We start from the raw sequence: 23,674 nt of genomic DNA on the forward strand, positions 1-23,674 counted from the left end.
GGATTTAATTTCTGTAAGAAATGTAAGATCAGCAGACTGATCAAAGATCAGCAGACTATATTTGTGTGGGTCCATTTCTGGGTTCTCCATTCTGTTCCATTGAACATTTTTTTACAAAATCACATTATGAAAGTTCAGTAATATACCTTTATATACATATACTATATAGAAATAAATTTATATTACCACATTACATAAATATAACATAATGTAGTACTATAATATATAACAATATATATGAATATGTATTACTTATTATATATATAGTAATATACCTTTATAGTAAGTATTGAAGCTGGGTATTGTCAGTTGTCCAACTTCATTCTTCAATACTGAATTGGCTGTTCTGAGTCTTGTCTCTCCATATAAACTTTAGAATTAGTTTGTCAATATCCATAAGATAACTCGCTGGCATTTTGATTGGGATCGTGTTGAATGTATAGATCAAGTTGAGAGGACTGAAATGACCATTTTAAACATTTCTACCTATGAACACAAAACATCTTTCCATCTATTTAGTTCTTAGATTTCTTTCATCAGATTTTGTAGGTTTCTCCATATAGGTATTACACCTATTTTGTTAGATGTGTACTTAAGTATTTCTCTTTTTTTTGGTGCTAATGTAAATAGTAATGTGTTTAATTTCAAAGTCTACTTGTTCATTGCTGTTATATAAGAAAAGAATTGACTATTGTAATTGAACCTGTATCCTGCAAACTTGCTGTAATCACTTTTTAGTTCTAGGAGTTTTTTCCTTTCTAATCTGTGAACCTTTTATTTCATTTTCTTGTTTTATTATAAGAACTAACTAAGGCTGAGTGGTTAGTGGCATTAGCTTCCAAATCCTAGGAAAAAATTGTGTTTTGGCCCTAAAATTATTCTTGGATGTGCTTTTGAAGGCCCAATCATTCCATTTTAGAGGGAAAAGGGAACTAGGAAGCTGTAAAAAGATACAGTTTGTTACAAGAGGTTAGCCTAGTTGACCTCCAGAAAATGAAAAGGACACACTCCAGTTAAAAGGATTCGTGTCTGAGGGAAGAATTTGGAAGAAAGTAATCTCCAATGAATCATCAGCTATGGCATCAGCTATGGAAAGTGGGATTCTTCAGTCTCAGAACCATCATACTTGTTTCAGAAAAACCAAACAAAAGTGAGGAATTAGGCAATAAAGTAGTCAGTAAAGGATTACTTTTAAATGTTTTCCATTTGCTAGCCGTGTCAACAGTATGAATTTTAATGTTATGTTTTAATGTTATTTTACTTATTTTGACAAACTAGAAATCATTTAAATTTTGCCAGTTATCCTTCTGGATTTGGGAATTAAGCATGTAGTATGTTAAAGATCTAAACATCATGTCAGGCATGCAGGACAATGTTCTGTTTTCTCTACAGACCTGTGGAAGAATATACTAAAAAAATGTCAAACTCATCTTCCCAGAGTCCATCCTCAAAGATTGGGGAGAACGCAGTTTCTCTCTGAAGCCATTTAAAGTCATTATTCCTATATTCTTTTCCTCAAATCCATTTTGAATTCATTTCTATTCTCTGACAATGCCATTTTTTGAAGATGACAAGCTCCCCACGTTTAGTTATATGTTGCTTGAAGCACAATGTGCTTTCACATCTTTGTGACTCAGATTTCAGAGCTAACTCTTATTTAATGATTGAAGAGTTTGGTAAAGAAGTCTGTGTTCACTTGACGCAAGTCATTCAGAGTGTTATATATTTACATGGTTTCCCCTTCTTTTTCTTTGACTTTAAAGGGTTTCAACTGTGTAGGGAAATAGGAACACCCTTACCTTAAAATGTAAAATAGTTCATCTTCTTTGGGGGGGGGTAAGTTTAGCATAATCTACTGAAATTTAACATGTACACATCATGTCACAGCCACTTATCTTTAACAGTAATGTTGGAACGAGTATTCTTTTTCTATGTATGTCTCTTGGCACACAAGTATGAATATTTATATAAGATAAATGCTTATATCTCTGCAAGTTCTGGGTGAATGGTTGGATGTGTATATGTTAAGTTTCAGTAGATAATGCTAAAATGGCCCCCTCCAACATGTCCATTGACTGATGAATGGCTATATATATATATATATATATATATATATATATATAGTATATGTATATAGTATATGTATATATATGTTATATATAACAGAATATTACTTGGCCATAAAAAAGAATGAAATCTTGCAATTTGCAATGACATGGATAGAGATAGAGAGTATTTTATGCTAAGAAAAATAAGTCAGAGAAGGACAAATACCATATCATTTCACACATATGTGGAATTTAAGAAACAAAATAAACGAGCAAAGGGGAAAAAAGAGAGAGAGACAAATCAAGAGACAGACTCTTAACTATAGAGAACAATGACAGTTACCAGAGGAAAGGTGCATGGGAGGATGGGTTAAATAGGTGACAAAGGGGCACCTGGGTGGCTCAGTTCGTTGAGCATTCAACTCTTGGTTTTGGCTCAGGTCATGATTTCACGATTTCTGGGATTGAGTCCCACATGCAGCTCTGCTTTGACAGTGTGGAGCCTCCTTGGGATTCTCTCTCTCCCTCTCTTTCTGCCCTTCCCCCAAATAAATAAATAGCTTAAAAAAAATAAGTGACAAGGATTGAGGAATGAACTTTTGATGAGCACCAGGTATTGTATGGAAGTTTTGAATCACTATGTTGCACACCTGAAACTGATATTACACTGTATGTTAACTGACTGGAATTTAAATAAAAACTAAAAAAAATAGTGTTAGGTAAAAAGGGAACTTATATAAGAATAGCATAAGTGTATATAAAAATGTTTAAAACAATGGAAATACATGTGTGTTTATTTATCATGTTATATATACGGTTCATGAAATTTATTAAATCCTTGGGGATGGGGCCTAGGAGTCAGGAAGACAGTTTATGTTTTAAAGTTTTATATTTTAATGTTTTTAATCTGTATGTATTATTCTTACAATAAATAATATTTCATTAATATACTCCTGGTATGCCATGATCCTACCAGAGAATATCAACAGAAGGTTTTTAATTTGTTCTTTTTAACATTTATTAATTTTGAGAGATGGAGAGAGACAGGGCACAAGCAGGGGAGGGGCAGAGGGAGAAGGAGACACAGAATCTGAAGCAGGTTTCAGGCTCTGAGCTGTCAGCACAGAGCCCAATGTGGGGCTTAAACTCATGGACCCTGAGATCATGACCTGAGCTGAAGTCAGATGCTTAACCGACTGAACCACCCAGGCACCACTAATTTCTTTTTTCTTTAATGTTTATTTATTTATTTTGAGAGAGAGAGAAAGAGAGAGAGAGAAAGAGAGTGTGAACAGGGTTGGGGGAGGAGAGAGACGGAGAGAATCCCAAGCAGGCTCTGCACTGTCAACACAGAGACCTACGTGGGACTCTATCCCACTAACTGTGAGATCATGACCTGAACTGAGATCAAGAGTTGGATGTTTAACCAACTGAGCCATCCAGGTGCCCCTTTAATTGTGGAGTTTCCTCAAAACATTAAAAATAGAACTACCATATGATCCAGCAATTTCATTTCTGGGTATTTATCTGAAGGAGATGAAAACACTAATTTGGAAAGATATATACATCCCCATGCTCAATGCAGCATTATTTACAGTAGCCAAGGCATGGAAACAACCTAAGTGTTCACTGATGGATGAGTGGATAAAGTAAATGTGGTTCATTTATACAGTGGAATATTATTTGGCCATAAAAGAGAGTGAAATCTTGTCACTGTGACAATGGAGCATGAGATATGATGCTAAATGAAATAACTCAGAAAAAGATAAATAACATCTGATTTCACTGATGTGTAGAATGTAAAACAAACAAAAACAAAAACAAACTAAACCAAGACCAAACAAAATCAAGCTCATGGATATAAAAAACAGGTTGATGGTCGTCTGAGGTGGGAGGGAGGGAATGAGGGATGGCAAAATAGGTGAAAGGGGTCTAAGGTACAAATTCGTAGTTATAAAGTGATTGCCATAGGGGTGTAATTTAGTACATTAGTACTAAATTTAGTACATTAGTACATAGGGGTGTAATATTAGTACATTAGTTATAGTTAATAATATCATAATGCATATTTGAAAGATGCTAAGACAGTAGATCTTTAAAAGTTCTTATAATCAGAAAAAATGTTTTGTAGTTATATGGTGATGGATGTTAACTAGATTTATTGTGGTGGTCATTTCATAATGTATACACATATCAAGTCATGTACACTTAAAATGAATACAATGTCATATGTCGATTATACCTCAATAAAAAATAGTCAGGGATTCATTTTAAATTCAATAGTTTATTTTTCAATTTTTTTATTTTAATTTTTTTTAACATTTTATTTTATTTTTGAGACAGAGAGAGACAGAGCATGAACGGGGGAGGGTCAGAGAGAGAGGGAGACACAGAATCTGAAACAGGCTCCAGGTTCTGAGCTGTCAGCACAGAGCCCGACGCGGGGCTCGAACTCATGGACCGCGAGATCATGACCTGAGCTGAAGTCGGCCACTTAACTGACTGAGCCACCCAGGCGCCCCTCAATTTTTTTATTTTAGAGACAGAGAGAGAGCATGCATGGGAATGAGGAGAGGGGCAGAGAGAGAGAGGATCTTTTTTCTTAAATTTTATTTATTTATTTTGAGAGACAGCGTGAGCACCAGGAGGGGCAGAGAGAGAGAGAGAGAGAGAGAGAGAGAGAGAGAGAGAGAGAATCCCAAGCAGGCTCTGCAGTGTCAGTGCAGAGCCCAACATAGGGCTCAAACTCACAAACCGTGAGATCATGACCTGAGCAGAAACCAAGAGTTGGACACGTAACCGACTGAGCCACCCAGGCGCCCCTCAATACAGTTTATAAAGTTCAAGTTAATTTCCCATGGACTAGTAAGTACAATTGGTCATATAATACTCTGTAGATTTTCTGTTGGATTATATACACTCTATATTTCTTGGTTGAATTGTTTTCTTAAATGGTTTAATGTTATTAGATTACCTTTTGCAGTTTATCATTATTATCACAGCAATGTATGGCCAAACTGTGTCATGTTTTTTTAAAAGAAGATTGGATTCACAGAATCCAAACCTAATGTTATATTGGTATTCCATTATATTTTCTTTTTTTTTTTATCTAAAAAGAGTTTTATTTATTTTTGTGGGTTTTTTTTGTTTTTTTGGTTTTTGATTTTAATGTTTATTTACTTTAATTTTTTTTTATTTTTTAAAATTTACATTCAAATTAGTTAGCATATAGTGCAAAAAATGATTTCAGGAGGAGATTCCTTAGTGCCCCTTGCCCATTTAGCCCATTATATTTTCATTGTTATTTTTTTCTAGGAGTAAGTACAGATTGGCACCTGATTCCTTCCATGGTCATTCCATTCCAATTCAGCAGATTAACAGTAGGTTTTGGCATAACAGTAGGATGAAAAGTACTTGCATCTTACTCATGTCTAGGTCCGGAGGTCAAAGTGAAATCATAGCATTTGGGGTTGGCCTGAGCTTTCATTTCTTCTATTCTAACCTCTTCTTCCACAGAGAGGGAAAAGACCAGAACGCAGTCTTCCTGACCTCCACTCTACCTCAACTACCATCTGGTTTTGCAGAATATTCTTGGTCTGCCCCTAAAAAGATCAAGCTTATCCAATACTCATATCAGGCCTGTGTATATGCCCAGTAAGAGCTACAGCCAGTTTGCTGGGTGACTGCAAGTTATAAGCTCAGTGTTTAGATATAAATGTGAAAGAAACTGCTACATCCATAATCCCACCTAAGATCTGCAAAGCCCCTTTAAAAAATGCAGCCTGGAGCACGGTCTTGGGGAGGGCAGGCACCTCTAGGCTCCAGCCAACACCAAATCAAACACACAAGAAACTGTAGAGTGACTCCACTCATTGTGCAAACCTAGTGCCCAGGAATGAGCAAACAATCCTAAGTGGAAAACAAACCAGAAACACTTGCATTTAGTCACTGAGGTTTAAAATCCTTGGCAACAAAAAAGAAAATAAAAAAAAATTCTTCACACATGCACATGCACATGCACATGCACATAAGGAATGAAAGGAAGAAATCAATTTTTTCAGAGTGGTGGAATTGGATTAATCTTGTTTCTTTTGTAATTGTCTGTATAATGTAAATGCTAAATCTATACATAATTCATAAACACTTCCTTTGTAATTTACTATTGTTATCATGACTTCTGTGGGTTCTACTGTTGAATATTCTGCTTTGCCTAGTTCTGAGCTTTTATAATCTCTCTTGTGCTACACGGCGTATTTGCATTCACAGCTGTACTTTCTCTTAGATACCAGGGCTTTATACTCTCAGGAAATGTAGGGCTCAGGGTCAATAAGCTGAACGATCACTGGTTGTTCTCACTTTCTAATTTAATGGACCTGCTGTGTTTATGAGTTTTGCTGACATGGTGTTTTGAACACTAAGCCTAGCTAGCTGCACTTCCCATGTTGGTCTCTCATGTTTCTTTGCACTATCTTTGTTGGATGGGCTCCAGGGTCTGTTCTTACTTCATTCCAACACTGGTGTGCCTTTTGTATCATAACGGAACTGGAAGGTTGCTATCCTAGTGTGCGTATCTTCCTCTCGATACATGATTTGAAGCAGGAAAGGATCACTTTAAGGAAAAAGGGACTTTCAAGTGTCTGTCTATCCTTTAGGAAATAACGGTATTTTTTCTCCACATTCTCTTCCAGGGCCACTTTTTTAGCCCGTGCCAGAACCGGGTATCAAGAATAAAAATCAGAAAAGCCAGGATGAGGGGCACCTTAATGACTCCTTTTAAGCATCTAACTTGATTTCAGCTCAGATCATGATCTCACAGTTTGTGAGTTCGAGCCCCAAGTCTGGCTGTGCACTGATAGCATGGAACCTGCTTGGGAACCTCCCTCTCTCTCTGCTCCTTCCCTGCTCATGCACATGTTCGCTCTCAGAATAAATAAATAAACATTTAAAAAGAAAAGAAAAGGCAGGCTGAAATTGGAAATCTATTTCTAAGATATTTTAATGTCATTTCTGATTATTAATCAGTGTATGAAATTTGTTAAATGGGGTTAATTATAAAAAAAGGAAAAAATTAGATATTAGAGGTAATATCCCACTTTCTAGAGATAACTGCAGTTGTTATTCTCATGCATGTCTTCCTATGCATGTCTTTAAAGTCACTTTAAGGAAAAAGTGACTTTAAAAGTGTCTATTCCTTAGGATGTATGTGTATATATGTGTATGAGACTTGTTTTAAGTACATGAGATGATAATGCCAATACTTCTTAAAAGTCCTTCTCTGATTGTTTTTGGTGGATTTGAGATATAAGATTGATCAATTTGTAACCTCATAGGTTCTTCCTTTAGCCTTTTTAATGTGGGTTTCTGTTCATGGTGAAACACTTTAGGCTCTCAGTTTTTCCTTGAAATTTTAAAATATCCCTGGTGAGTGACATCTATTTGAATCGACTTATCTTCAATTTATTTTTCAAAGCAAATTGGAAAAGTATCAATATTAGCCAACATTTTCTCTAGAACTGCAATCTGCTTATTTCAGGAAAGGAGCAGAAGAAATAAATTAGTATTTATCGAGTACTGTGAGTCAGATGTGCTCTTGTATGCAAATTAGATTTCATTTTGGCAGCATTTAAGTCGTTGTGCGGGTATTTTTCTCTCCATGAGGCATCTGACTCTGGGGAGCTTGTTGCTTTGCTCCAAAGTAGTGGAGCCTGATTCAGATCTCCAACTTGACCTTGGAGCCCAAGTTCTTTTCATACCATAGTGCTTCCATACACTGTCCCCTTCATAGTATATGAGTAAGGGAATCATGAAAACATTGACCTCAATAACATTTGAAGAGTTACACAAGGCCGCCAGCTACATTCAGCACGATCCTGCTAGTTCTCATGAACTCTCAAGCATTGAAGGATGCCACCTTTTCAATTATGTATAGAATCTTTTTTGTTCAATTTGAAGTAGTCCATAAAAGGTTCTGCAATTTTTTTTTATCATTTGCTTCTTCCTCTACACCCATTTCCTTCATGCCTCAGTCTATCCTGAAGCAGTAGGTACCTAAGAGAAATATTTATCCTCTCAGCCACCATTGACATCCACAACAAGGAGAACAAGATACTTCTAAAACTGTCCAGAATCTTGTGTGCTGTTTACAAAAACAAACAAAAAAAAATAAGTATTATTTCTAAGGAATTTGTTAATGCAGTTTCACAATTCCTAGCATGAAAAACTGCAGGAATAAAAAAAATAAAAAGGGCAAGTTAAATCAAAAACATGAAATTAAAAAATATATATATATAAGGTTTAGTCAGTTAAAATATTTTTCAATAAGAAATCAAAACATACTTTTTTCTTCTCCCATAATTCTTGCTGGTGAAATTTCAAAGCTAAAAGAAACTAGCTACTAAGGGTGTACTAAATTAGAGATGAATTTATAATCATTCATATTTGGAATGGGAAGGAGTTTAAACAGGCACTAGTCCAATTATTAAACTTGGCAAGAATGATTATATTATTTGTCCCAGGTCACATGTATTATGTGTTATAAACATAGTTAAACTTGATGATTAAATAGTTATACTTCCTACAGCTAAAAAACCATTTAGTTAAAAATGACACAAAATACTGTCATTCTCATTTTTACTTTGCATAAAGTTTTTATTGAAGTACGTCAAATATGGAGAAAAATGTGCAGATCACAATTGTGCAGCTCAATTAATTTTCATAAGGCATGCATGCAAAGTCAGCACCCCCAAAGACCCATTCGTTAGTCCTCCCAGTGACCACTGTTCTGACTTCTAACAGGAAAATTTAGTTTTTTATTTGGAGGCTATGGAGAAGAGTTTAATTAAGGTCTATTTGGTTATCACCCAGACTTGTCAAATATTAATATTCTGCCCTATTAAAATGCCTTTGAATAATACTTTAAAATTTATCTTTTATATTATATAGTAATTTTTTTGCTGTTTAGTTCTGAAATTTGATAATTGTGTAGAACCTCATCCATATCAAAAATATAGAACATTTCCACCCCACCTCCCCCACCAAAATTCCTTCATGCCGTTCTCCCTTTGTAGACAACCATCTTCTCTAGGCTTAACCCCTAACAAACTGATTTATTCTCCATTCTTAAATTTTTCCTTTTTTAGAATGTTATATTAATGAAATTGCACATTACGTATTCTGTGGAATCGGGCTTTTTCCACTTAGCATAATACATCCATGTTGCAGTATGTAGCAATAGTTCATTTGGTTTTATTGATGAATAGTATTTCATTGTATAGATGTACAGCAGTTCATCCATTTACCATCTGTAGGACATTTAAGTTGTTTCCAGATTCTGGAGATAATGAATAAAATTGCTATAAATATCCATATGAAGTCTTTCGTGCAAGCATATGTTTTTATTACTGTTGAGCATAGGATTTCTAGGTCATATGATAAGTGTATGCTTAACATAAAACACTGCCAAAATATGGTCCAAAGAGATTGTACCATTTTGCATTCCCACAACAATGTGTGAGGATTTCGGTTCCTTTCCATCCTTGTCAACACATTACTTTTTTGTTATTGTTCAATTTTACGTATTCTAATAGATGTGTAATGGTATCTAATTATGTTTTTAATTTGCACTTGATTAATAAGTAATGATGTTGAGCATCTTTTCATGTACTTAATATGTTAAAGAAGTCCTCTTCTATTCCTAGTTTGATGAGTGGGTTTTTTTTTCCTAATCATGAATGGATATTGAATTTTTTCACAAGCTTTTCCCAAATCTATTGAGATGATCCTGCCTTTTTTTTTCTGTTTTAGTACATTCACATAGTCAATTACATCGCTTGATTTTTGAATATTGAAACAATTTTGCACCCTGGGATAAACTCCACCTAGTTGTGACATATTATCCTTTTAATATAATCCTGGATATGATTTTCTAATACTTTATTACATGTTTTCATTTGTATTCATGGAGAATATTTCTCTGCCATGTCCTTTTACTGTGTGGTTATTTATAAGATGCTGGGTGTTTCAGAAGTGACAATGAGCGAGCCATAGTTTTTTCCCTCCCGTAGTTTGTCCTCTGGCCAGTCTCCTGGAAAATGTGGTTCATGGGTTACATCTGTATGCACATAACTTACAAAGACTACAGTACCTTTGAAATATGTCTAGTTTGCTTAATGTCCAAGGCTTTTCATTTTTCTCAACTCAGATTAGTAATTTAAATTAATGAGAAACAAAAATGTTCTACGCTACTGGATAGGGTGTTGCATTATATGTTAGTTGTGTTCTAATCCAGTCATACCCTGGACTATAATTCTTAAGCTAGTCTAGGCAATGCTATGATAATAAACTCCAAATTTGTAGTGCCTTTTCTGATCAAAAAGGTAATTTGTTGTACGGGAAAATGTTGGTTAGACTCATCAACACTCAAGAGAAACTATTCTTGAGCAGTTACTCAGCAACCTAGGCTGCTGTGATCCTGCTGTATCATTTCAACATGAAGCCTCCACAGTGACTAAGGCAGGGCACGAGCGAGCGGAGTTAAAGAATTACTGTATTAGGCAGGAATCCATTTCTTGACTATTGTGGAATAGGGGACTTTCAGAGGAATGAGTCCTTACATATTTATGGGAGACTGTGGGTGGAGGTGGGGAAGTAAGTGTCTGAAAGGTGGACTTGGAAAATCGAAAAAAGTCACAAAAAATCCGACCTTAAGCACTGGCACGGGTGGGCAAGTTGTAGCTTGCGAGGGAATTTGCAAGCCAGGGCTATGTAGTTCCCACCAAATCTTTCCAAATCTTTACTTCTGGCTTCTAAATCATGGGACAACTCTAACTCAGAAGCATACAAAAAAGGCAATTCTTCAAAACATTGTTCCAGCTGAGCTAAGGGAATGTACGTCAACGCAGACCATTACTGTCACTTCCCAGTTATTACACGACGCGGCCTGGAACGAACACAGATTCATTTTTCTCATAGCCCATTGGACAGAGCCAGTCATCTGACCGCACTAAGTACAAGGAGCTTGGGAAATGTGGGAAAATAACTGGACATTCATTCAGCGACCGTTAACTGTCCCTGCCACACCTACTATGTCAGGGGGAAGCATTTATAGATGTCACTGTACAACAACCTGTGTAAGTTACCAACTCGACCTCTAACAGAATGTTTCGTATGGGCGAAATTGTCTTCTGAAAAATTATACATTAATTTCAGAACTATTGACACTGTAAGCCAGGATTTTATCCAGAAATCTGAACCTGTTGTCACTCAGCTTTTTTCACAGAAAGCCTCTCTGTAGAGAATCTTCAGTCCCTCCTCACCTTTCTTGTTTTCTTCCTTAGGTGTAAGCATTAGTAAAACATTTTCCAGTATTGAGCTTTCCTAATTGCTACGCTCAGCAGCCTTGGAGTGTAGTTTCAACTATATTTTCTTTGGTAGGTGGAGAGCAGGAAAGAGAAATAATAAAATGGAAGATTAAAGAAACCTTGCAAATTAGAAAACTAATAGAGCGTTTCTGTATGTAATCTTGTGGCCAATTTGATGTTACCTAGAGTGGAACTCTGAACATTTCGGGAAGGTATATATTTTTACTGCATCTGAGAAATGCAAAGCTTGGTCATTTTTATGTGGTCTGAGTCATTCTGGACATTATGAAGAGTGTGATATATTTTTCAGTATATCACTCTTCCATCTAAAGCTGTTATATAATAGCAATAACATGCAGCCAACATGAAGCAATTGCAGTTGTGGAATTTCTAGGTAAAAGGAAGAAAGAATTAAAGTTAATTAAAAAAAAAAGACTTGTTACCATCAAGGCAAATAAAACATTTACAAATCAGTTGAGCTAGCCAAAATTCATGTAATTACAAATTGGTATAGGACTTTATCCATTTGAAATTAAAATTAAACATAAATAAAACATAAAATGGATGTTTCTTTTACGAATTAATCTTTTGATGTTTAAAAAAGTAAAAGATACAGCAGCATCATTGGAGGTTTCTTGCTGAAATTTTCTTATCCTCTTAGATATAGCACAGCATTTGCCAGCTGGCCATCAAGATATTTTTCTAAAACTGGACTGGAAGTCATAAGCTCTTGCACTTAATCCTGACTCTGACCAGCTGTGTTATCTTCGAAAAGTCCCTTAAACTCTCTGAACCTTCATTTGTCACCAGCAAAATTTGCTATTTTGATGATATATCTTCCTTAAGTTTTTAAAAAAATGTTTATTTTTGAGAGAGAGACAGAGACAGAGGGTGAGGGGCAGAGAGAGAGGGAGACACAGAATCTGAAACAGGCTCCAGGCTCTGAGCTGTCAGCACAGAGTCCCACACGGGGCTCAAACTCACAAACCGTGAGATCATGACCTGAGCTGAAGTCAATGCTTAACCGACTGAGCCATCTAGGCGTTCCTTGATGATATATCTTCTAAAGCAGCATGTCCAATGGAAATATAATTTGAGTCACATATACAATTTAAAATTTCCTGGTTGTATTTAAAAAAGTAAAATGAAACAGATGAAATTTAATCATATATTTTATTTAACCCAAAATATCTTAAAGAGTATCATTTCAACATGATTATACATGATAATCATGTGATAAATACACAAAATTAGTGGTGATATCCCCTACATTCTTTTTTCTTTACAGTCTGGTGTGTGTGTTACACTTACAGCAGATCTAATTTTGGAAGCTCAATTTCATTGGAAATACCTGATCTGTATTTTGATAAAATTAAATTAAAGTTGAAAAAGTAGATCCACATACCCAGGTTTTTCCAAACATACAGAATGTTCCAATGACTGAATCAAATGTCAGCTTTTAAAATAAAATAAAATAAAATAAAATAAAATAAAATAAAGTTCCCATTCCTCAGTTGCAATACCTGTATTTCAAGTGTTCAGTATTCCTGTGGGGCTTCTGATTATTGGAGAGCATAATTATTTTTATTTAAGTTTGTTTGTTTGTTTATTTATTTATTTATTTATTTAGAGTGCATGAGTAGGGGGCAGGGGCAGAGACAGAGAGTGAGAGAGAATCCCAAGCAGGAGCACTGAGCCAGATGCAGGGCTCCATCCCAGGAACCATGAGATCATGACCTGAGCCAAAACCAAGAGTTAGATGCTTAATTGACTGAGTCACCCAAGCAGCCCTAGACAGTGTAATTCTAAAATCTTTGGTACCGGCACTTAGGGCCCAGTACAGTCTTGCATGGGTAGTTTGGGTGCATTATGACACTGATTTGCAGATAAGGACCACACACGTGGTGTTTGTTCACTTTGTTGGCTGCTGGAGGCTACAAGGACTTGGATTTCTGGCTCAGCTCAGGGCTGGGGTGGGGGCATAGCAGAATCTCTGCTTTCTCTTCTGGCCTCAGCCCTGGCCCCTCAGCCCCATTCCCATTTATCCCCCTCCCCCACTTTTTAATCCCAACCTGAAGCTGTGATCTGAGCCTCCAGGGACAGAGAAATAAAAAAGAGTGCTTTGTTCCTATCTCATTAAAACACGAAACGTTTACTGTTGTAGAGAATTTGTCCTGTCTCCCCACCTAACTTGGGGTGGGATCGTTGATGATTTCTCTGAGAAGGGGGGTCCCAAGAGCTCTTTTATGCCTGGCCTATTGAGGTAAAACTGTAGTGAGAAATGGAGAAACCTGGTTGTTTGCCCTGGTTCTGCATTTATTTGTATTTTGTTAATTCAGCGCATAGCTACTGAGTACGTGCTGGGTACTGGGAGTACAACACCCAGTCTGGGTCCTCACAGAGCTCATGGTCAACCGGGGGAGACAGACACTAATAAAATATTATCTTAAATAAATGGGTAAGTTTAATAATTGCAAAAAATAATAAAGCCTCTGCTACCTCTACTTCTATCTTTGTGAAGCTCTTATGTGGGAAGTGCTCCTTTAAAGAAAAAGAAAGATCAACCTTTCGCATTTCAGGGAAAACTGATTATCAAAGGAGATATAGCTCCCTGTGACATATTTCTCCACTGAGGTTCTGTTTCTTGTGGATAAAGTTCATAAGTTCCCTTGCTTTTCTAGCCAGCTGATTATTCGGTTTCATGAGTTTAGTAAAAATCATTAGCAGAAAAAACAAAACCTTCCAGCCTGTCTTTGATAGATACTTAAATAAATAATTGTTTCTGTTACTACTTTAGTATGAGATTTACTAAATAAAATGTGTACAAAGATATTTGTGACAATGCTGCATGAAATAGCAAAGGAAAAACATAAATGTCTACCAATCAGAGAAAAAGTACATAAAATGCAATATCTACTTATATTGGTTTATCATACATCAGTCAGAAGCAATGAATTCAATTTCCATAAAGAAATATGGATCAAATAGTATGTTCGAAAACATAAAATCGTATGAAAGACTTAGGAAGCAGAATGAAAAGCAAGATTGAAAATGCATATGTCAGACAATACTGTGGGTTGTTTGAGGACACACACACACACACACACATACACACACACACAGTTGTTTAGACAGTGGATTGGAAAGACACATTTGTGATGCAAGAGAGTGGGTGCTTACAGAAACGGGGGCTGGATTGGACTGGGGGCTTGGGATATAAACAAAGAGGGGGTGTGGCTACAGGAAATATAACATTGTTCTACAAAACCTGAGAAGATGAGATTGCGCTGCAAAACAAGAAAGAAGATTACATCAGTATCTACCAAATTCTGTGCACTTGATGTCTTCAGATCAAATTTAAAATGCACAATAAAAGTTCTATAATGGGAATGTTATTTATTCACAGTCCTTCAAGGACTTAATACTCTATAGAGCGAGAAAGACATACCCACAAAATTATGAGTCTGCATAATAAACTATGACAGAATTAATGAATGTCTCCAATGGTTAAAACAACAGTATCTGACGGGGGAAATTAAGTGGAGCATTGGAAAAAATATAAAGTAAGCATAATATCCCATATCTATCTCTGATATTTTCAAAAAACACATTTAGATAACATCTAATGCCCATTTCATTGTCCTACACATTGCTATTAATAACAAGAAAAAAATCATAGGACAAAGCTAACATTTTGCGAGAACTAATATGTGCCAGATGGATTGTATACCAATTATTTTATGGATTATCTTATTTTATCTTTCCAGTGACTCTCTGTGGTAAACATTATTTCCATTTTATGCATAAGAGAACTGAAGTTTGAGGAGGTTGACGAGCTTGAGCAGTGTCACCAGCCGGTCTATTTTGGAGTAAGATTTATAGACAAGTGTCGCTCCAAAACCCGTGTCTCTCCCACCGCACTATGATAATGCCACAACAAAATTAATATCTCTGCCTCTGAACAAGAAGTGATAGGAAATCCTTTACTGTTAATAGCTGTCAGATACTGAAGAGAAGCTTCCGATCTAAAGAAAATTAGGGCTATTATAGAATTATTCCTCTCTGCCCTTTTCCCCAACCCAAAACTTTTCAAGGATGTTTCCTTAATACCTGTCGCACTAGTTCCCCTCCTCCAAGTCAGCCTCAAGGTCAGCTACCACATGAGTTCAGTTCTTCATCACTTACTGCCTTGATCATTGATTTATCTTCTTAATTGATTTCCTTCCTTTCAGTGAACCCTTCCTTAATTCCATATTCAAAAGTGCTGCTAGAGTGATCTAGCTGAAAGGCATACATCACCATGTTGTTCCTCTGCTTTAATCTGTCAGGAATTTCTTTTCAGAACAAAATTCAAAGTCTGTAATTACAAAGAAGAGGCTGCCCAAACACACAAACTTTCCTCCATCTCTTTTCTTTATTCCTACAATGGTTATTTCTACCTTTTTGTCTGATAATTCAGCTTTTGCTTTTCAAGGTATATTTGAGTAACATCTCCAGGAAGTCTTATCTGCCCTGATCCAGGAAGATGGGTGTTAGGTCCTCTTCCTCTGTACTTCCCACTGCCTTGTCCATGCCCTTTATCATGCTGTGCATTGGTTTGTCTCTCCATTGTCTAAGTTCCTATGTTTTTCATTGTTATTCTTAAGAATTAGCACTGTGCCATAGTAAAGTCTCAATAAATGTTTCTTGAATGGTTAAATTAATTTAATGGAATGTAACCTAAATATAATCTGAGTTTTCCTCACTTATATTTGTCAAGGTTCTTTCTCTTGGATCTCTACCTCTCCTCCCGACATGCATTTTGCTTAAGGAAGAGTCTCACCATATAACTCTTACTTTCTCCTTCTCTCCTTTGCTCAGTATTATATAGAATTGTGGTGGTAGTTTGCAGGGAAGGGGTGGTGAGGAGAGATTGGGATGATGGTTGAAGATGCCCTTGTTAGTTCTGCTCTCTGTTGAGAATTTCCAATGGAAGAGCAGCACTCAATTATTTTTTTATAATACGGAATACTTAATGCATCATTCTCCTCAGCTTTGGGCTCAGTCATCAATTCTCATGTAGTGGGAAAAATTCCACTCTATATGCTGTTATGCCACAATCCTGAATACAGCTGTAGTCATGCTCTGTTCTCAAACGAGAACTTATCCACTTTGCACCCAGTACCATTCACAGGGATTATGGTCTCTAAACCTGCTCTGCAAGTCCAGGTCTACCCAGGAATATCCTTGCTTCCCAATCTGGGCAAGATGTCATCTTGATAAGCTCTAAATTATAAACTAAATGGAAACTTAACACTGTCACTACACTGTCAATACACAGATAACATAGGATGACTAAAGAGCAGAGACAAACTAAATAGAACAAGCTAAGAAATACAGGTGAGGCTACAGTTGTCCCAGTAGTTATTGCTGGCTTATTTATGACTGTTTTCATTACAATATTTACTCATTTTCCCTTTGACTTAGGGTAGCATCTTGATTGATTGAAGTCCTTTGTCTTGTGAGGGGATCCAATGTTTCATTCCCGAAGAACCTACCGACACCTTTATTGGTCCTTCATGTATAAAATTGCAACAGTCTTTGGTCAAACTTTTCCCCTAATTAAGGCAATAGAAGAGGTGTGCTGGGGACCAAAATCTCCCTTTTATGCTTTCCTGCTCCATTCTTGAAGATCAGGCTTAGTTTCCATAGACAACACAATTTATACTAGCTCTCTTAATCATATATTGGACATGACCAGGTACTACTCATATTTCAATTAAGTGAAACCAAAAAAGAATCAAGTATTCCGTAGAAATTGTTCCTCCCTTGGATTTTTAAATCTCCATAACAAAGGAAACTACCTCAATATAATGAAGTCCATAGATTTTAAAAACCTATAGCTGATACACTCAATGGTGAAAGATTTAAAGCTTTTCTCTATGACAGGAACAAGATAAGAATACCCATTTTCACCACTTATACTTAACATAGTATCAGAAGTCCCACCCAGAACAATTAGGCAAGAAAAAGATATAAAAGGCACTTCCTTTACTTCAGAAAGGACGAAGTGAAATTATCTCTGCTCACAGATGATATGATCTTATAAGTATAAAATCTTCTAAGTATAAAATAGCACCAAAAAGAATGAAATACTTAGGAATAAAATTCATTCAGGAAGGAAAAAGACTTGAAAACTACAAAATATTGCTGAAGGAAATTAAGGAAGACATCAATAAATGGAAACACATCTCATGTTGAGGGATCAGAAAATTTAATATTGTTAAGAAGGCAATTCAAAGCAATTCAGATTCAATGCAATTCTTATCAAAATATTAATGATGTTTTTTTCCAGGCACAGAAAATCCATTCTAAAATGCATATGGGATCTCAAGAGACCCCATATAACCAAAATAATCTTGAAAAAGAGAAACAAAGTTGGAAGTCTCACATACCCCAATTTTAAAACTTACTACAAAGCTACCATGATCAAAACAGTATGTTACAGACATAAAGGCAGAAAATACACACCAGTAGAATAGAACAGAGAATTAGGAGATAAAACTCTCACAGATATAGTCAAATGATTTTCAACAAGGATATCAACAAGGATATGCAATAGGGAAAGGACAGTATTTAGTAAATGGTCTTGGAGAAGCTGGATATTCACATGCAAAACAACAAAGCTGAACCCTTACCTTACACCATATGGAAAGTTAGCTGAAAATGGATCAAAGAGCTAACCATAAGAGTTAAAATCACAAAACTCTTAGAAGAAAACATAGGCCAAAATTTCATGACACTGGATTTGGCAGTTATTTCCTGGATATGAAATGAAGGCAACAATGCCACCAACAACAATAAAAATAGATAAATTGGGCTACATCAAAATTGCAAAATTGTGTGAATCAAAGGACACTATTAACAGAGTGAAGATACAATGCATAGAATGGGAGAAAATATTTGCAAATTATAAGTCTGATAGGGGATTAACATCACACACACACACACACACACACACACACACACACATATATAACATATAAAGAACTCTTACGTTTCATCAATTTAAAAAAACAAAATAAAACTATCCAACACAAATGGGCAAAAACTTGAATAGACATTTTTCCAAGGAAGAAATACAAATGGCCAAAATGCACATGAGAAGATGCTCAACATCACTAATCATTAGGGAAATGCAAATCAAAACCACAATGAGATACCAGTTCACACCTATGTAGGATAGCTCTTATCAAACAAAATCCAGAAAATAGCAAGTGTAGGTGAAGATGTAGGTGAGGAGAAATTGGACCCTTGTGCACTCCTGGTGGGAATGTAACTTGGTGCAGCTTCTATGGGAAGTAGTTCTAACTCAACACCCCAAAAATGAAAAATTAAATTAAAATATGTGCAGAAGACACAGACATTTTCCCAAAGAACACATACAGGTGGCCAATAGACACATGAAAAGATGCTCAATGTCACTCATCAGAGTGAGATACCACCTCACAATTGTCAGAATGACTAAAATCAACAACACAAGAAACAACATGGGTTGGTGAAGATGTGGAGAAAGGGAGATCTTCCTGCACTGTTACTGGGAATGCAAACTGATGCAGCCACTCTGGAAAACAGTATGAAGTTTCCTCAAAAAAGCAAAAAAATATATGGGCATCTTGGTGGCTCAGTTGGCTGAGCATCTGACTTCAGCTCAGGTCATAATCTCACCGTTTGTGACTTTGAGCCCCACATTGGGCTCACTGCTGTCAGCATGGAGCCTGCTTTGGATCCTCTGCCCACCCTCCCTCCCCGCCCTTCTTCCTCTCATGCTCTCTCTCTCTCTCTCTGTCTATCAAACATAAACATTAAAAAAAAATTAAGTCAAATATAAAACTATCCTATGATTCAGTAATTGCACTACTAGGTATTTACCCAAAGAATACTAATTCGAAAGGGCACATGCACCCTGATGTTTATAGCAGCATTATCTACAATAGCCTAATTATGGAAACAGCCCAAGTGTCCATCAACTGATGAGTGGATAGAGAAGATGTGATATATGCGTACAATGGCATATTAGCCGTCAAAAAGAATGAAATCTTTCCATTTTAAGTGACGTAGATGGAGGTAAAGAGTATTATGCTATGTGAAATAAGTCCGTCAGAGAAAGACAAATACCATATGATTTCACTCATATGTGGAATTTAAGAAACAAAACAAATGCGCATCAGGGAAAAGAAAGAAAGAGAAAGAAAGATCGGAGTGGGGGGTGGGGGAGTGGAGAGAGAGAGGCAAACCAGGAAACAGACTCTTAACTATAGAGAATAAACTGATAGTTACCAGAGGGGAGGTGGGTGAGGAGATGAGTGAAATAGGTGATGGGGATTAAGTAGTCCACTTGTTATAAACACCAGGTGTTGTATGGAAGTGTTTAACCACTATACTGTACGCCTGAAGCTAGTAGTACACTGTATGTTACCTAACTGAAATTTAAATAAAAACTTAAAAAAAATAGAATTGCCAATGTCCAGCAATTCCACTCCTGGGCATACACCCGAAAGAATTGATAACAGAGATTCAAAGAGATATTTGTACACTCATGTTCTTAGTGGTATTACTCACAGTAGCTAACAGATAGAAGCAACCCACATGTTCATCCACCGATGAGTGGATAAACAATATGTGGTATATACATACTATGAAATATTGTTGAGTCCGAAAAAGGAAGGAATTCTGACCCATGCTGCCCACATGGATGAACCTTGAAGATATAGGCAAATTCTGTATGATTCTACTTATATGAGGTAACTACAACAGTCAAATTAATAGAAACAGAAAATAGAATAGTGGTTTTCAGGAGCTGAGGGGAGGGAAAAATTGAGAGCTAGTGTGATGTGAGAAGATGAAAAAGTGCCAGAGATGGAGGTGGTGATAATTGCACAATGTGAATGTGTTAATGCCACTGAACTGGGCACTTAAAAAGATTTAAATGTTGAATTTTATGCTATGTATATTTTACCATAATAAAGAAAAAAAACCAAGACAAAATCTCTTTAACAGTATAACTTAGAATCCTCAAGATAGGAAACTATTAAGCATCATCAAGTGTAATTATAAACATATAATAGAGTCAGGCTACTAGAGGATAATATATCCTGCAGAAGAGCACCCGGCTCTGAAGAATGTTGACTCTCAGTATGCTGCAGTTGGGTTTTCAATCATTATTGTCCCTGTTATCTGAACCTCGTCCTTTCAGATAATGAGGGTATAAGATAAAATCAGGAAACCCCACTATCTTTCCAATGCTATATTTCTTTCAGTGTTATAACACTAAAATGCATAAAACATGGTGGTAAGTTTGGATATGGTGGTGCTATTCCATGAATTACAAATAGAGAATGCTAATCAAAATCAGATTGGCTAAAGTGTTTATGCTAGAAAGGACAAATTGCTGCCCAGTCCTCATCTAAGAAGCTTGATTTAATCTGCTTTACACCACCAGGTGACATGTCCACCTCTGAAGGCAGCTGCCACCTTGGGAATCTGCAATTGTTGGCTGCTGTTAACAAATTCAACCCTCAGCAGAAGCAGCAGCCAGACCAAGTTTGTGAAGGGCTTGTCCCTGCATAGTTCATTTCTAAGCTCGGGGGAACACATATTGAAACCTCTGGAAAAATAGACCCCTAGAGAATGAGTCATCAGTCTTAACCACAGTTCTGCCACCAAAATCTATTGGAACCAACAGGAAGTCACTCATTCTCCCAGTTGAGTTTCCTGGTCTATAAATTGAGGTTTATGTCCATCCTTTTCATTTCTAAAAGCCTATGATCTATTGTTCCACCCATATATATTAGGAACCTTAAAGTGGTTCATGGAATAATAGTAGTGAGTCAGTCAGGCTGAACTGTAGTTTGTTATGAGAATAGGAATAAATCTATACAAAATATTTTTAAGTCTTCAGTAGAAGGACACATTGGCATAGAAACATTTACCTTGGGGTGCCTGGGTGGCTCAGTCGGTTAAGTGTCAGAAGTCAACTCAGGTCATGATCTTGTGGTTCATGAGTTAGAGCCTGACATCGGGCTCGGTGCTGATAGCTCAGAGCCTGGACCCTGCTTTATATTCTGTTTGTGTGTCTCTCTCTGCCCCCCCCCCCACCCCCTGCACTCTGTCTCTCTCTCTCTTAAAAATAAATAAACTTTAAAAAAAAGAAACATTTAGGGGCGCCTGGGTGGCGCAGTCGGTTAAGCGTCCGACTTCAGCCAGGTCAAGATCTTGCGGTCTGTGAGTTCGAGCCCCGCGTGGGGCTCTGGGCTGATGGCTCAGAGCCTGGAGCCTGTTTCCGATTCTGTGTCTCCCTCTCTCTCTGCCCCTCGCCCGTTCAGGCTCTGTCTCTCTTTGTCCCAAAAATAAATAAACGTTGAAAAAAAAATTAAAAAAAAGAAACATTTAACTTATAAATCAATGGATGCTGGTGATGGCTGACTGTTTTGATGAAGGGGCTTGAATAAATGTATAGAAGCAGGTTTTATGTAGTTATGCTATGCATTTAATTTTCTTAGCACACATAAATAATGTTTTTTTTTTTCCTTTTTGGTACAATGATTGAAAAGACCTCATAGAAAAGAAGGAGAATTTATTCTTCCCTTCTGTACAAATGGGCCCCACTATGGTAACACATCTCCCTCTAAGACTTTCCTGGACTTATCCTTTTCAATAAAAGACTTCCTACTGTCCACTCTCCAGATCCTGATCCTGCCCACCCAGACTTGTGCTTAAAGTCCCATAGTTGATTCTCACTGTTACTTGCCCATGTTTGTGGGCAAGTCCCATCCACCCCAACGTCTAAATAGCACTTTCAGGAAAGCCAGATTGGCTTAGAGTCCCAGCTCCACATGCAGCACAGGAGAAATAGGAAGGCTCTCTATGCACTTTGTTTACCAGAACTTTCTTCTCATTCTTGGGATGGCTACAGAATGAAAGCATTTCCCCTGCACACTTTCTGTAACACCAACAGTATCTGTATCTGCAGCAGAGAATGTAGCACCATGAAAACATATTTTTTCCTTCTGTCCAAATAATTCCAAGAAATAGTGAATGCCAGCATTGGTATTATATCCAACAAAATTTACAGTTATGAGACCTAGTTTTAAGCATATTGACTTGGCTAGTTATTAGTTTCAAGACATTGGAAAAGTATTTTATCTTCTGTTAGCTTCCATTTCTTCATTTTTTATGGGGAATTAACTTGTGATGATGATTAGAAAGAATATATTGAAAGTTCCTAGCACAATGTCTACACCTAGATAAGTATCCAATATGTCTTAGTTCTTCTTATTATAGAGGAAATAGAAGGCACCCTACTTTGAATTTGAATTTCACTAATTGTTCATCTTTTTCCTTAAAAAATTATTTGTAATACATAGGCTGCATTGAGGCCTGCTGCATAGTTGGGCAAGTTGTTCTCTGAACTGAAGTTCCACTTTGTATCATAGACACTTTTATTTTGAAGTTAGTATAAAAAATTTCCAACAAATAACAGCAGTTAGTTGTGGGCTTCTCTTTGAAGGTATTAACCTTTTCTTTAAAAACAAAAAGGCTGGATCTTACTGTCTTCTTTTTGTCCAGTGCAGATCATGTCTGGGAGCTGAATTTCATTAAATCAGTGTTTCCACCCATGGACCATCTAAAACAATCCATGTGCCGGGGCCACACCCTGGGAAATTTTGATTCAGTGGCCCTGGGTGGAGTTTCCAAATATATAATTTGGAAATACTCCAGAAGGGGTTATGATTGAGCATCTCTGATTACCAAAAGCCAAATTAAATCAGGGCAGAAAAAGAGCATGAGCTATTACGAAGCCCAGCAGGTTTCTCAGTATCATTCTTGATTTTTGGACTCTTGTGCACAGTTTCATAGAGAAGAGAAGAGAATTTTAATTGAGGTTATAGTTCCATGGGAACAAGAAGCCCAGTGATCCTTCATGTTCCCAGTCATGTCTGTAAAAGGTATCATATTGTTCACTCCAAACTGCTGCAATGCAGCAAACACTACTAAAACTCATTTGCTGATTTACATAGCCTGTCAGAGTACAGCTTACACAGTTGTAATTGCAGACAAGGGTGCATCTTTGCAAGATTTTCCATCTCTGTGGATTATCTTCGTAGCAAAGAATTTTGGAGATGACATCCACCATTCTGATCTTACAAAAAAAGAAATTGAAACCTATGGCGAATAATGATTTTTGCCTAAGATCACACAGCTGGGTGAAAATTTTTTTCTTTATTT

General features: G+C 36.6%; 1 long non-coding RNA gene across 1 annotated transcript in view; it reads left to right on the plus strand.

The window, feature by feature from the left end:
* The window catches only part of LOC123383048, a 192,983-nt gene that overhangs the window by 144,591 nt on the left and 24,718 nt on the right, over window positions 1-23,674 (plus strand). The gene's annotated exons all lie outside the window — the stretch shown is intronic.

The sequence above is a fragment of the Felis catus genome, chromosome F2 (genome assembly GCF_018350175.1).
Source record: "Felis catus isolate Fca126 chromosome F2, F.catus_Fca126_mat1.0, whole genome shotgun sequence".
In the NCBI taxonomy this organism is placed as follows: domain Eukaryota; kingdom Metazoa; phylum Chordata; class Mammalia; order Carnivora; family Felidae; genus Felis; species Felis catus.